This window comes from Phyllostomus hastatus, unplaced genomic scaffold, assembly GCF_019186645.2.
Source record: "Phyllostomus hastatus isolate PE091 unplaced genomic scaffold, TTU_PhHast_1.1 phas_contig_524, whole genome shotgun sequence".
In the NCBI taxonomy this organism is placed as follows: Eukaryota; Metazoa; Chordata; class Mammalia; order Chiroptera; family Phyllostomidae; genus Phyllostomus; species Phyllostomus hastatus.
In genome coordinates, this window is record NW_025333900.1 from 4,169,114 (window position 1) to 4,181,223 (window position 12,110).

The 12,110-nt window shown below is 39.0% G+C and overlaps 1 pseudogene; it reads right to left on the reverse strand.

Moving 5' to 3' along the window:
- Nucleotides 1–256: 256 nt before the first annotated feature.
- On the reverse strand, nt 257–356 carry LOC123824090 (annotated as a pseudogene).
- Nucleotides 357–12,110: the final 11,754 nt, after the last annotated feature.

Here is a 12,110-nt window from a genome sequence, read left to right on the forward strand (position 1 = left end):
GGAAAACTACAAAGAAGCAGAGGCACAATTCTTTAAGGCCCTCACATACCATGGGGAGTGGACAGTGGAAGCTCAAAGCAGGACTCAGGTCGAGTCCTTGTCTTCACTGATATTCTTAAAGGATCCACTTCAATGTGCTTTTCAGTGATTCTTCAAAAACAATGTTTTTATAGCAAAGACTTGAGGCCTTAATGGAGATGACACTAGAAGATATACACATCGTGGTGATCCCAGCCTTCTTCTTTTCCTCTTTAAAAGCAATATGGAATGATTTACAAACTTGCAAGTCATCCATGCACAGGGGCCATGATAACCTCTGTACTGTTCCAGTTTCAGTATACATGCTGCCAGAGTATGCACTGTAGTGACTCCAGTCTTATGTTTCCCCCACAGTAGTCCCCCTCACTCTACAGTGTTCAGTAAATAGTAATGGAGTGTTCAATCGATTATTTATGGTCCATGGATATATGCTACTTTAGAAAATCTTTTGCTCAAAATAATATTCTCTACCGTATTGCTTTTATTTGACCTCTTTTCAGAATCAACTAAGCCAGAACACAAATCCAATTATGAGATTATGCATTCAGCTTTGGCTGGTGTGGCTCAGTGGATTGAGTGTAAGAACTGAAGCATCACCCATTTGGTTTCTGGTCAGGGCACACACCTAGGTTGCGGGCTAGGTCCCCAGTTAGGGGCTGGAGGCGTACAAGATGCAACCAATCAATGTTTCTTTTGCACATCAATATTCCCCTCCCTCTTTTTCTTCCTACTGTCCCCTCTTTCTAAAATAAATAAATAAATAAATAAATAGTTTTAAGAAAAGATTCTACATTCAACTCTTCTGCTTGTCCCTCTATAACACAGGGTGAATCTGTCTAGTTGTGGAAAAATGGTGCCAGGTACACTTGGGGCCCACACAGATGTGAATGACAATGTAACCCACAATCTGCTTATTCCTATGAAGAGTCTTTTTTCAATTATTATTTGAGAGAAAGAGAGAAAGGGGAAGAGAGAGAGATTTGTGTTCCACGTATTTATGCATTCATTGGTTGCTTCTTGTATGTGCCCCAACCAGAGATCAGACCCTCAACCTTGGTGTATGGGGACTATGCTCCAACCAACTGAATACTTAGCCAGGGCTAAAGAGGTGGCATCTTGATCATCACATAAATTACTATTGATTAATGTTATTATTTTGACCAGCAGAGACTATGGCATTTTCCCTACAATCCTGATTGGATGAAAGACTTTACATTATCCATTTGCTGACAAAGTATAGTAGTACAGCTGCTTTTTAAAAATTCTCCTTGTACATCCTATATTGGTTCTGTCAGGGAGCATATTAGAAGAACAAATGTTACAAAATGTTCTGTTGCTTTTAAAACATAATTGACCTCATCAGAGAAGGCCGTATACTCTTGGCATCTAGTCCTCATACAATATTTTCTTTGTCTCTATGTTTAACCCATGCTGTTTCAAAGAATGGCAAGAATTCTTAAACAATGGAAGCTCTAATCTATGATTGTTTGCTAGAAATGGAAATGCAAATCACAATATTATAACCCAAAGAATAATGTAACTAATATGTCTCCCAGGTGTTTTGATTTCCCTGTCTTCCCACCAGACTTCAATCACCAACTCCACTCCACCAAAGTTACAAAACTATAGTTTTTTTAAATAAAACATTAGTAAAGCAAAAATGTAAAAAAATTAACTTTTTGTTTTAAAAGATTTTATTTATTTATTTTTAGAGAAAGAGTAAGGGAGGGAGACAGAGAGTGAGAGGAATATTGATGTGCAAAAGAAACACCAATCACTTGCTTCTAGCACATGTCCCAGCCAGGGACCTGGCCTGAAACCCAGGCATGTGCCCTGACTGGGAAATGAACCAGTGACCTTTCGTTTTGCAGCACAACACCCAACCCACTGAGCTACACCAGTTGGGGCTTAAAAACAGCTTTAAATTCCACAAAGATGGTAAGAGTAGGCAGCTCAAGAAAGTTCCATAACCTCCATCCCTAAAGAGCACTAAAAATAGATAGGATGGCCCACCACATGCCTCTCATGATTTATGTTCTCAAATGTTCTGGGCAGGGGTCTTGACCACACCTCTTTAAATATCATCTAGCAGACCACACAGCTGAGATCGAATTGTGTTTTTGTGGTAATTCTGTCTATATAAATATCAGATTCCAACATTAAAGTGAAGTGATTATAGGTGGTCTACAAGCCTGAGATAGGATGAAGGAAGGACAAAATTTCTAATGTAAACTGGGGAACAAGACTGAGAAAAAAATAGTCTCTTTTTGTCTACTTCGCTAATGTGTTTTCATCAGTCTTAAAGATGGGCCCAACATGTTACCTTTTATTTGCTAAGCTTCCTATATAAGATGTGAGCAAGAGGAACTTCAAATGCACTGAGGGAAAGCAAGAGGATGCTGATAGAATTTATTGGAATAGAAATGTCTGTCACTGCTACCTTGAGAAAAGCTCCCAGAATACAACAAATACCCCTATGACCTACCAATTATGGTCACTCGTGAAATACAAAAACTGTACGACTAGTACTATCTAGGGAGCCTTCATAATTAACATAAGAGAACATCCAGAGGAAAAAAGTCATGAGTATTTTAGAATATCAAAAGTCTAATAAGGGAAGTTAATTGGTTTCTGACCTCATTTTAGAGAGATCCACTTCAGGAACAGGAGTAAACATGAAGCAACTCTTAAACCAAAGATGAGGAGCAAAGGAGGAGATGGAAAATACCAACTGCTGGACTTCTGGCCAAGATGGAGGCATAGGTGGATGCACCGTACCTCCATACACGACCAAAATAGGGACAACAACAATTTAGAAACAGAATAACATCCAGAAATGATAGAAAATTGATCTGAATGGAAGTCGGACCACCAAGAAGTTGAATTAGACCTGGGCATCCAGACCAGTAGGAGGGGCAGAGACTAGCACCCAGGCACGGGTTGAGGTGCGGAGAGCAGAGAGAGTTGGGCGTGTAAGGCATTTGGGGTGCGCAAGATCGCAGAAGGTGAACCCTGAGGCACACAGAGAGACACCCAGCCTCACAGGAGAGGTCCTTGGAAGGTCCCACAGCATGCACAGGACCACCCACATGGGAATTAGCACCAGAGGGGCTCAGTTTGCTTGGGGGAAGCAGCAGAAGGGCCCCTGATCCCACAGAGAATGGAGCAACTGCCATCCTTCCTTCTCAACCCCACCCCCACATACAACGTCACAATCCAGCGACTGGGGTGCCCAGCCCTGGTGAACACCTAAGGCTTTGCTCCTCACCATAACAGGCGTGACCTGACCCCCCCCCCAAAAAAAAAAGAGAGAGAGAGAGATGGCTCAAACAGAAGAACAAATCAAAGCCCCAGAATTCATCCTTTTAAGTGACCGAGAGATAGCCAACCTATCAGATGCACAGTTCAAAACACTGGTGATCAGGAAGCTCACATAATTGGTTGACTTTGGTTGCAAATTAGATGAACAAATGCATGCTACAATAAGAGAAATGAAGGAAAATGCACAGGGAACCAATAGCAATAAGAGAAATGAAGGAAGATGCACAGGGAACCACTCAAAACAATAGAGTGGACCACAAGGAAGAAAGAAAGAACCAAACAGGAAAGAATGGAGAAATAAGAATTCAGAAAAACGAGGAGAAGCTTAGGAAGCTCCAGGACATCTTTAAACGTTCCAACATCCGAATTATAGGGGTACCAGCAGGAGAAGAGGAAGAGCAACAGATTGAAAACTTATTTGAACAAATAATAAAGGAGAACTTCCCCATTCTGGCAAAGGAAATAGATGTCCAGGAAGCTCAGAGAGTCCCAAAGAAGTGGGACCCAAGAAGGAACACACCAAGGCACATCATAATCACATCAGCCAAGGTAAAAATGAAGGAGAGAATCCTAGAAGCAGCAAGAGATAAGGGGACAGTCACCTACTGTCCCCTTAAGGAATTCCCATCAGACTGTCAGCTGATTTCTCAAAAGAGACCTTGCAGGCAAGAAGGGGCTGGAAAGAAGTATTGCAAGTCATGAAAGGCAAGGACCTACATCCAAGATTGCTCTATCCAGCAAAGCTTTCATTTAGAATGGAAGGGCAGAGAAAGTGCTTCTCAGATAAGGTCAAGTTAAAGGAGTACATCAACACCAAGCTCTTACTATATGAAATGTTAAAGGGATTTATCTAAGAAAAAGAAGACAAAAAACATATACAATAAAATTACAGCAAACTCACAATTATTAACAACCACACCTAAAAGAAAAACAAACTAAGCAAACAACTAGAACAGGAGCAGAACCACAGAAATGGAGATCACATGGAGGATTAGCAACAGGGGAGTGGGAGGAGAAGAGACAGGGAAAAGGTACAGAGAATAAGTAGCATAGATTTTAGGTAGAAAATAGACAGGAGGAGGGCAAGAAGGGAAATGTATGGGAAATGTAGAAGCTAAAGAACTTATGACACATGGACATGAACTAAAGGGGGAGAATGTGAGTGGGAGAGGGTGTACAGGGTGAAGGGGAGTGAAGGGGGTAAATGGGACAACTGTAATAGCATAATCAATAAGATATATTAAAAAAAGAAAGAAAGAAAGAAAATACCAACTGCTATAGATTGAACATTTACATTCCCCCACATTCATATGTTAAAACATTCCCTTCCAGGATGATGGTACTAGGAGGTGGGGCCTTTGAGGGTGATTAGATCATGAGGGTGGAGCTGTCATGAATGAGATCAGTACCCTTGTAAAAGAGACCCCCATAATCTTCTCTCTCCCTTCTGCCATATGAGGACACAGCAAGATAGCTGCCCATCTATGAACTAGGACACAGGTCCTAACAAGACACCAAATCTACCGGTGCCTTGATCTTGGACTTCCAAGCCCACAAAACTGTGAGAAATAAATTTCTATTGTTTATAAACCACTCAGTTCATAGCATCCTGTTATAAATGGACTAGAACACCAATTAATTTAGAGTTATTCTGCTTACACAGTCACATGCAGGTTTCTAGGCTTATGACATTAGTGTCTTCCATTTTCACACACGATACCCATACTTTTAGTTTCCTAGGTCTGCCATAACAAAATCCCACAAACTGAGTGGCTTGAAACAATAGGAATTTATTCTCTCACAGTTCTGAAGGCCAGAAATTTGAAAATGAGGTGTTAGCAAGGCCATGTTTTATCTCCTAGCTTTTGGTAGCTGCTAGCAATACTTGGTGTTCTTTGCTCCTATGGTCTGAATGTAACCTCCAAAATCTATATATGTTGAAATCCTCCCCCCAAACATGATAATATAAGTAGGAGGGGCCTTTGGGGGTAATTAAAGCATAAGGGTAGAACCTTCATGTGTGGAATTCATGCCTTAAAAAAGAGGCTCCACCATGTGGGGACACAATGAGAAGTCTGTGACTCACCAAAGGGCCCTCACCCAACTATGCTGGCACCCTGATTATGGACTTCCAGCCTCCAGAACCGTGAGAAATAAACTTCTGTTGTCTATAAGTTACCTGGCCTGTGGTACTTTGCTCCAGCGGCCTGAACAGACATTTGGCCTGCAGCGACATCACTCCCATCTCTGCCTGTGTTATCACATGGCCATCCTCCCTCTGTGTGTCTGTGTCTTCACATACCAATCCCCTCTCTGTGTGATCTGTCTCTGTCACTTCCCTTCTTTTTTTAAAGGTTTTATTTATTTATTTTTAGAGACAAGGGAAGGGAAGGAGAAAGAGAGAGAGAGAAACATCAATGTACAAGAGAAACATCAACTGGTAGCCTCTCACATGCCCCCAATCAGGGGACCTGGCCTGCAACCCAGGCACGTGCGCTGACCGGGAATTGAACCAGTGACATTTTCAGTTTGTAGGATGACACCAAACCCACTAAGCCATACCAGTCAGGGCTGTCATTTCTCTTCTTAGGTAGACACCAGAAATATTGGATTTAGGGCCCACCCCCAATCCAGTATGACCTCATTTTAACTTATATCTTAGTTACATCTCAAAGGTCACATTCACAGGAACCAGGGGTTAGGACTTCAACATATCTTTTGGGGAGACACAATTCAACCTACAACAGTCAGCCATTCAGTTGGTTGGTACCAAATTAATTGAGTATCTACATAACTGCTCCAGGCCCTGGGGGTTAAACAGAAGAATCTAGGCCAAAAGATATGGTTTTTTGCCCTCAAGAAGTTGGAGAAGGACGGTTATTATAAAAACAATTTGAAAGACCATTAACTGCTATAAAAATTCTCATCAGTGCTGTTTATAAAGTTAAAAAATGGGGAAAAACCTAATTATCCAATTAAAAGGGTGTGTAAAAGTAGGACAAACACCTCAACCCTGGTTTGTCCTGGACTTTCCAGTAAAAGTTTTGCTTCCAAGAACCTCTCAGATCTGGGCAAATGGGATGGTTGTCCTCACCCTATAGCAATACAGTGAAACACTAGGCAATTTTCATTTTAAAAGTATGCAAATAAAGATTTTTTTAATCATATGGAAAATTTTTTAATATTGCGTTACGCAACAAAAAGAGCAGAATTCAAAATGGTATAAGCAGTATCATTGTAATCATGTAAATTATAAAAAGTTTCTATAACAAAAAAAACTGGTACAAAAAATATGCCTAAAGGTTAACTGCAGTTGCCTCTGTATTGTGGGATAATGAGATAGTTTCTCTTGTGCTTCTTTATATTTTAGTGTGCTCTTCAAGTTTTCTATTGATTAATATGTATTGCTTAATCAGGAAAAAGATTAAAGGAAAAAGTTAGTAATAAATTTCTGAATAAAAATTAGCCTCTTAAGTTCCCACTACTATTACTCTCATAGAATAATTAAAATGACAGCTCTGAATAAATATTTACTTCATGTCCAACACTGCTACTCGTTTAATCATTATTCCTCACAATAGAACTGCAACATAGGTGCTGATATTATCACCCTCTTGATGATGAAGACACTATGACTCACAGAGGTGATATAACTTACTAGCTGGAAAGTGGAAGAACTAGGACTCAAGCCCCTACTCTGAACCACTGCTGTGCCCTCTAAGAGAGCCTTACTATGTGATCACAGTCTGCAGCAGCATATTTGGGACACTCTGCTACTTCCCCCAATGTGTTCACAGTGAGGTTTCTTCAAGCTGCTAATACAATCAAATGAAAGCATGTTTGAGCCCTGGCTTAGTACCTCAGTTAGTTGGAACGTTGTCTCACTACACTAGAGTTGTGAGATCAACCCTCAGTCAGGGCACATGCAAGGGTCAGCCAATGAATGCACAGATCAGTGAAACAATAGGTCGATCTCTCTCTCTCTCTCTCTCTCTCTCTCTGTCTCTCACTCCCTTCCCCTCTTTATCTCTCTCTAAAATCAATCAATAAAAATTTTTTAAGCAAGTTTGATATGAAAATGAAGAGGGAGTGAAAAGACAATTATTAACAATTATTAAGGAAAAGCAAATTTTGTGCAAGGAATGAAAACTAGTCACATTATATGGTGTGACTAAGTTCTGATTAGCATTTACATACTACTAATAATGTACACACTGAGTATGGATCCAGTTAAATGATGGTTTAAAACTACTGCAAATTGAGAAAGGCAAGGAGTGTGTGTGTGTCCTGGGGTGTGCTGTGAGAGAGCTATGGGCTCAGTTTCCTACTGGGGAACCACTGATGATTCCTAAATCTGAAAACACATTTCACATTATGAAGACGAATACTGAAATAATCAGCTCAAATACTTGAAGTGTTTGTGGAACAGGAAATGGGTAGGGATGATCAGAGTTTGCTATTTTTAGCAACAAGCCTTATAGAGCTACTTCATTCTTAAAATTATGTACACATATAATTTTAACAAAAATAAAAACAGAAGAAAAATTAAAATAATAGAGCAAACATCATGTATGTATCTTTGCACTTAGGATACAATAATATATAAAAAATGGGATTTGGAGGTCAAAAATGTATGTATTTTTTCATTTAATTTAATTTTTTAAATTATGTTTTATTGATTATGCTATTACAGTTGTCCTGATATTCCCCCCTTTGCTTCCCTCCACCCCTCGACCCCTACTCCCTCAAGCAATGTCCCCACCATTGCTCATGTCCATGGGTCATGTGTATGAGTTCTTTGGCTATTCCATTTCCTGTACTGTACTTTACTTCCCTATGGCTATCCTGTGAGTATATACTTCTTAATTCCCTCACCTCATCACCCATTCTCTCCCTCCCCCCTCCTGACAATCATCTGGTAACTAACTTCTTTTCTCTTGCTGCTTTTAAGAGTCTCTCTTTGTCTTTAACCTTTGGCCTTTTAATTATGACGTGTCTTGGAGTGGGCTTCTTTGCTGCCATCATAATTGGTATTCTCTGTGCTTCCTGGACTTGCATTTTTATTTCCTTCACCAAATTAGACAAGTTTTCTTTCACTCTTTTTTCAGATAGATTTCCAATTTCTTGCTCTCTTCTCCTTCTGGCAACAAATTAGAACAAGAAGGAAAAAAATCCCAAAAAAACAAAGATAGTTTAAGCAGTCCTGGGACAACTTCAAATGTTCCAACATTCACATTATAGGGGTGCCAGAAGGAGAAGACAGCAGTAAATTGGAAATCTATTTGAAAAAAATAATGAAGGAAAACTTCCCTAATTTGGTGAAGGAAAGAGACATGCAACTCCAGGAAGCACAGAAAGTCCCAAATAAGATGAACAGAAGATGCCCATTCCAAGACACACCATAATTGCAATGCCAAAGGTTAAAGATAAAGAGAGATTCTTAAAAGCAGCAAGAGAAGAGCAATTAGTTATCTACAGGGGAGTTCCCATAAGACTGTCAGCTGATTTCTCAAAAGAAACTTTGCGGGCATGAAGGGATTCACAAGGAATATTCAAAGTCATGAAAAGAAGGGACCTACAGCCAAGAGTGCTCTACCCAGCAAAGCTATCATTTAGAACCAAAGAGCACCCTCAGAGCCCTGAAACACCAATCCAAAAGAACCTATGCACCCTAATGTTCATAGCAGCACAATTTACAATAGCCAAGTGCTAGAAGCAACCTAAGTGCCCATCAGCAAATAAGTGGATCAAGAAACTATGGTACATTTATACAATGGAATTCTACACAGAGAGAGAAAGAAGCAGCTTATACCATTTGTGACAGCATGGATGGAACTGGAGAGCATTATGCTATGCAAAATAAACCAGGCGGTGAGGGACAAATACCATATGATCTCACCTCTAACTGGGACATAATCAACAAAAGAAAAAAGCAAACAAAATATAATCAGAGACAATGACATTAAAAATGTCAATGACATGGACACATGTCCTTATACATGGACAAAACCAAGGGGGAGGGTGGAAACAAGGGAGGGAGATGGGTTTGCATGGTGGGGGGGAGAGGTAGAGAGAAAATGCAGAGAACTGTAATTGAACAACAATAAAGTAATGTATGAAACAAAAAAATAAGTAAATAATAAAAAAGAATAAACTATTTCACACACTCACAACTGTAAACCTACTTTTGTCCTACCCTGTATATATCCCAAATATATACATTTCAAATTATCTGAAATGTAAAATTGAACTTTTTTACCCCTGAAAAAAAAAGAATCAAAGAGAAGATATAGATAAGAAAAGAAAGTTTTTTCTTATCTGGTGCTTCCCAGATAAGAAAAACTAAAGGAGTTCATCATCACCAAACCATTATTATATGAAATGTTAAAAGGACTTCTATAAAGAAAAAGGAGAAGATCAAAACTATGAACCATAAAATGGCAATAAATACATATCTATCAACAACTGAATCTAAAAAAACTAAGCAAACAAGGAGAACAGACAGAGTCATGGGTACAGAGCGTATTTGGACATTTGCTGGATGGGTGGGGTATGAGAAGGAATGAATGAAAAGGTGAGGGGATTAGGAAGCACCAATTGGTATCACAGAATAGCCACAGGGATGTAAAGTACAGCATAGGAAATAGAGTGCCAAAGACTTGGCCTTTGGACATAAACAATGGTGTGGGGATTACCTGGGGGAATGAGGGGTGCTGGTGAAGGAGGACAAAGGAGAAAATTTTTTGATAACTATGATAGCATAATCAATAAAATATAACTTAAAATGACCGATAAAATTAAACTAAGATTTCGATAACTTCTTAGCATTTATACTGTGTCTTTATTTAATGTGTTCTTACTACCATAGCTTTTGAAGTCGCAGAATAGTAAATACTTTCTAGACTTGATAGCAAGTTGTGGTTTACACAAAGAGGGATTTTAGATGCTTTTTTTCATCAGTAGTTAGGGTAAGTTCATCTCATGTTTTAGCTGCTGGTTATTGATAAAGAAGAGGGAAAAGAGGGGAAATTTTGTAACAAGATCATTCTGCTTCTAAACCCTGGCTTTAAAAGAAATATTAGACAAAAAAAGTTTCCTTTTAAAATGATCAAAAATAGTGGAGCCCTCTTACTAACTTCTGATGGTCCCCACCCGGGTATGTGCTCAGTAGGACTAAATTGTGTTGTAAAACAGTTAGAAATGGGCAGAACCATAAGCACGATTTCTTTCACAGATGCATACATGTATGAAAGAGAAGCATGATGAGGTGGTCTGTAGGCTTATGAAGGAAATTGCATGTTCTTAAATAAAGACAACCTGGTAATTGAAAAAAACGGGAAAATGTCTACTCACAGATTTTATTATATTAATTGAATTTTGTAATAGAAATTATTTTTAACACTGCAGTATGAGGGAGTAGATAAAGCATAATAATTATGCTGATAATTCCATTAACTTGTGAATAAAATCAATTCAGTTTAATTTAATAAATATTAGGTGAGTATCTATTATGTACCAGACACTGTGCTAGGTTTAGGTTCATAAAAATAAATCTGGCATGATCCCTGAGCTAAAGGGAATAGGTTGGGAAATTCCATTAGTTTTGTCATTCAGAGCAATTGTTATATTAGATGGATGCACAAAGTTGCATGAAGGTGGAGTAGTGAGGGTTTAGAGCAACCTGGAGGTTTGGAAAAGGCCTCTGGGAGAAGCTGATACCTAATTACAAGTTAGTCAGGGGAAAACTTGTGTGGGCAAAGCCACCAAGGCATAAAACAATATGATGTTCACAGAGGGATTACAAGAAGTTTGCTTTTCCAAGAACAACAAGAGAGAAGTGAATGGTGGGAAATGAGTCTGGAACAGCAGGCAGACCTGAAGAACATGTGCACCATGTTTAAAATGCATTCTAGAGCCCTGGCTGGTGTGGCTCAGTGGACTGAGCTTTGGTCTGGCAACCAAAGGGTCACTGGTTCGATTCTGGGTCAGGACACATACCTGGGTTGTTGTCCAGGTCCCCAGTAAGGGGTACATAAGAGGCAACTGCACATTGATGTTTCTCTCCCTCTCTTCCCCTCTCTTTAAAAATAAATAAATAAAATCTTAAAAAAAATAAAATTCTAGAGGGTGGAACAAAACCAGGTTTACAGTTGTTCATATGGAAAATAATATAATAATCAACAAATAATAACTTGATGTGAAGAACATATAATATACAGGTAGTGTATATTTAAACATAAATAAATAAATAATACAAGAATAAACTCTGTGTTTCACATGCTCACAACTATAAACCTATGTTTGCCCCTCTCTGGGCCCCAGCTGCATCACCTCTAAAATAAATATGTAGAAATAGTTTTTCAAGTCCTTTCATACAAAGAAGTCCATTATTATATTAATAGAAACATATTCATAATTTATGAGCTACATCAATTAATTCATTTGGAAGGGGATCAGGATATTCTACCCCAAAGTAAGACACTTTGGCATAAGAGTTGTTTTGAGCCAAAGGCAATTAAGCAGTAGCAAGAGCAGAAGGAGAAGCTTTTTTTTTTCCCACTTTTCCCCCATCTGCTTAAAAGCCGGTCATAAATTTCCCTTTGTAAAAGTGTCCCCCTACCCCTCACCCATACAGGAGGAGGGAAACAACCATTATGAGTACAGATAGAAACTTAGTATCAAGATAGGTTTTGTAAACAAATCTTGCTAAAAAAAAAAACCCTTATCTTCTGTTAGTTTCCCTAGCATGT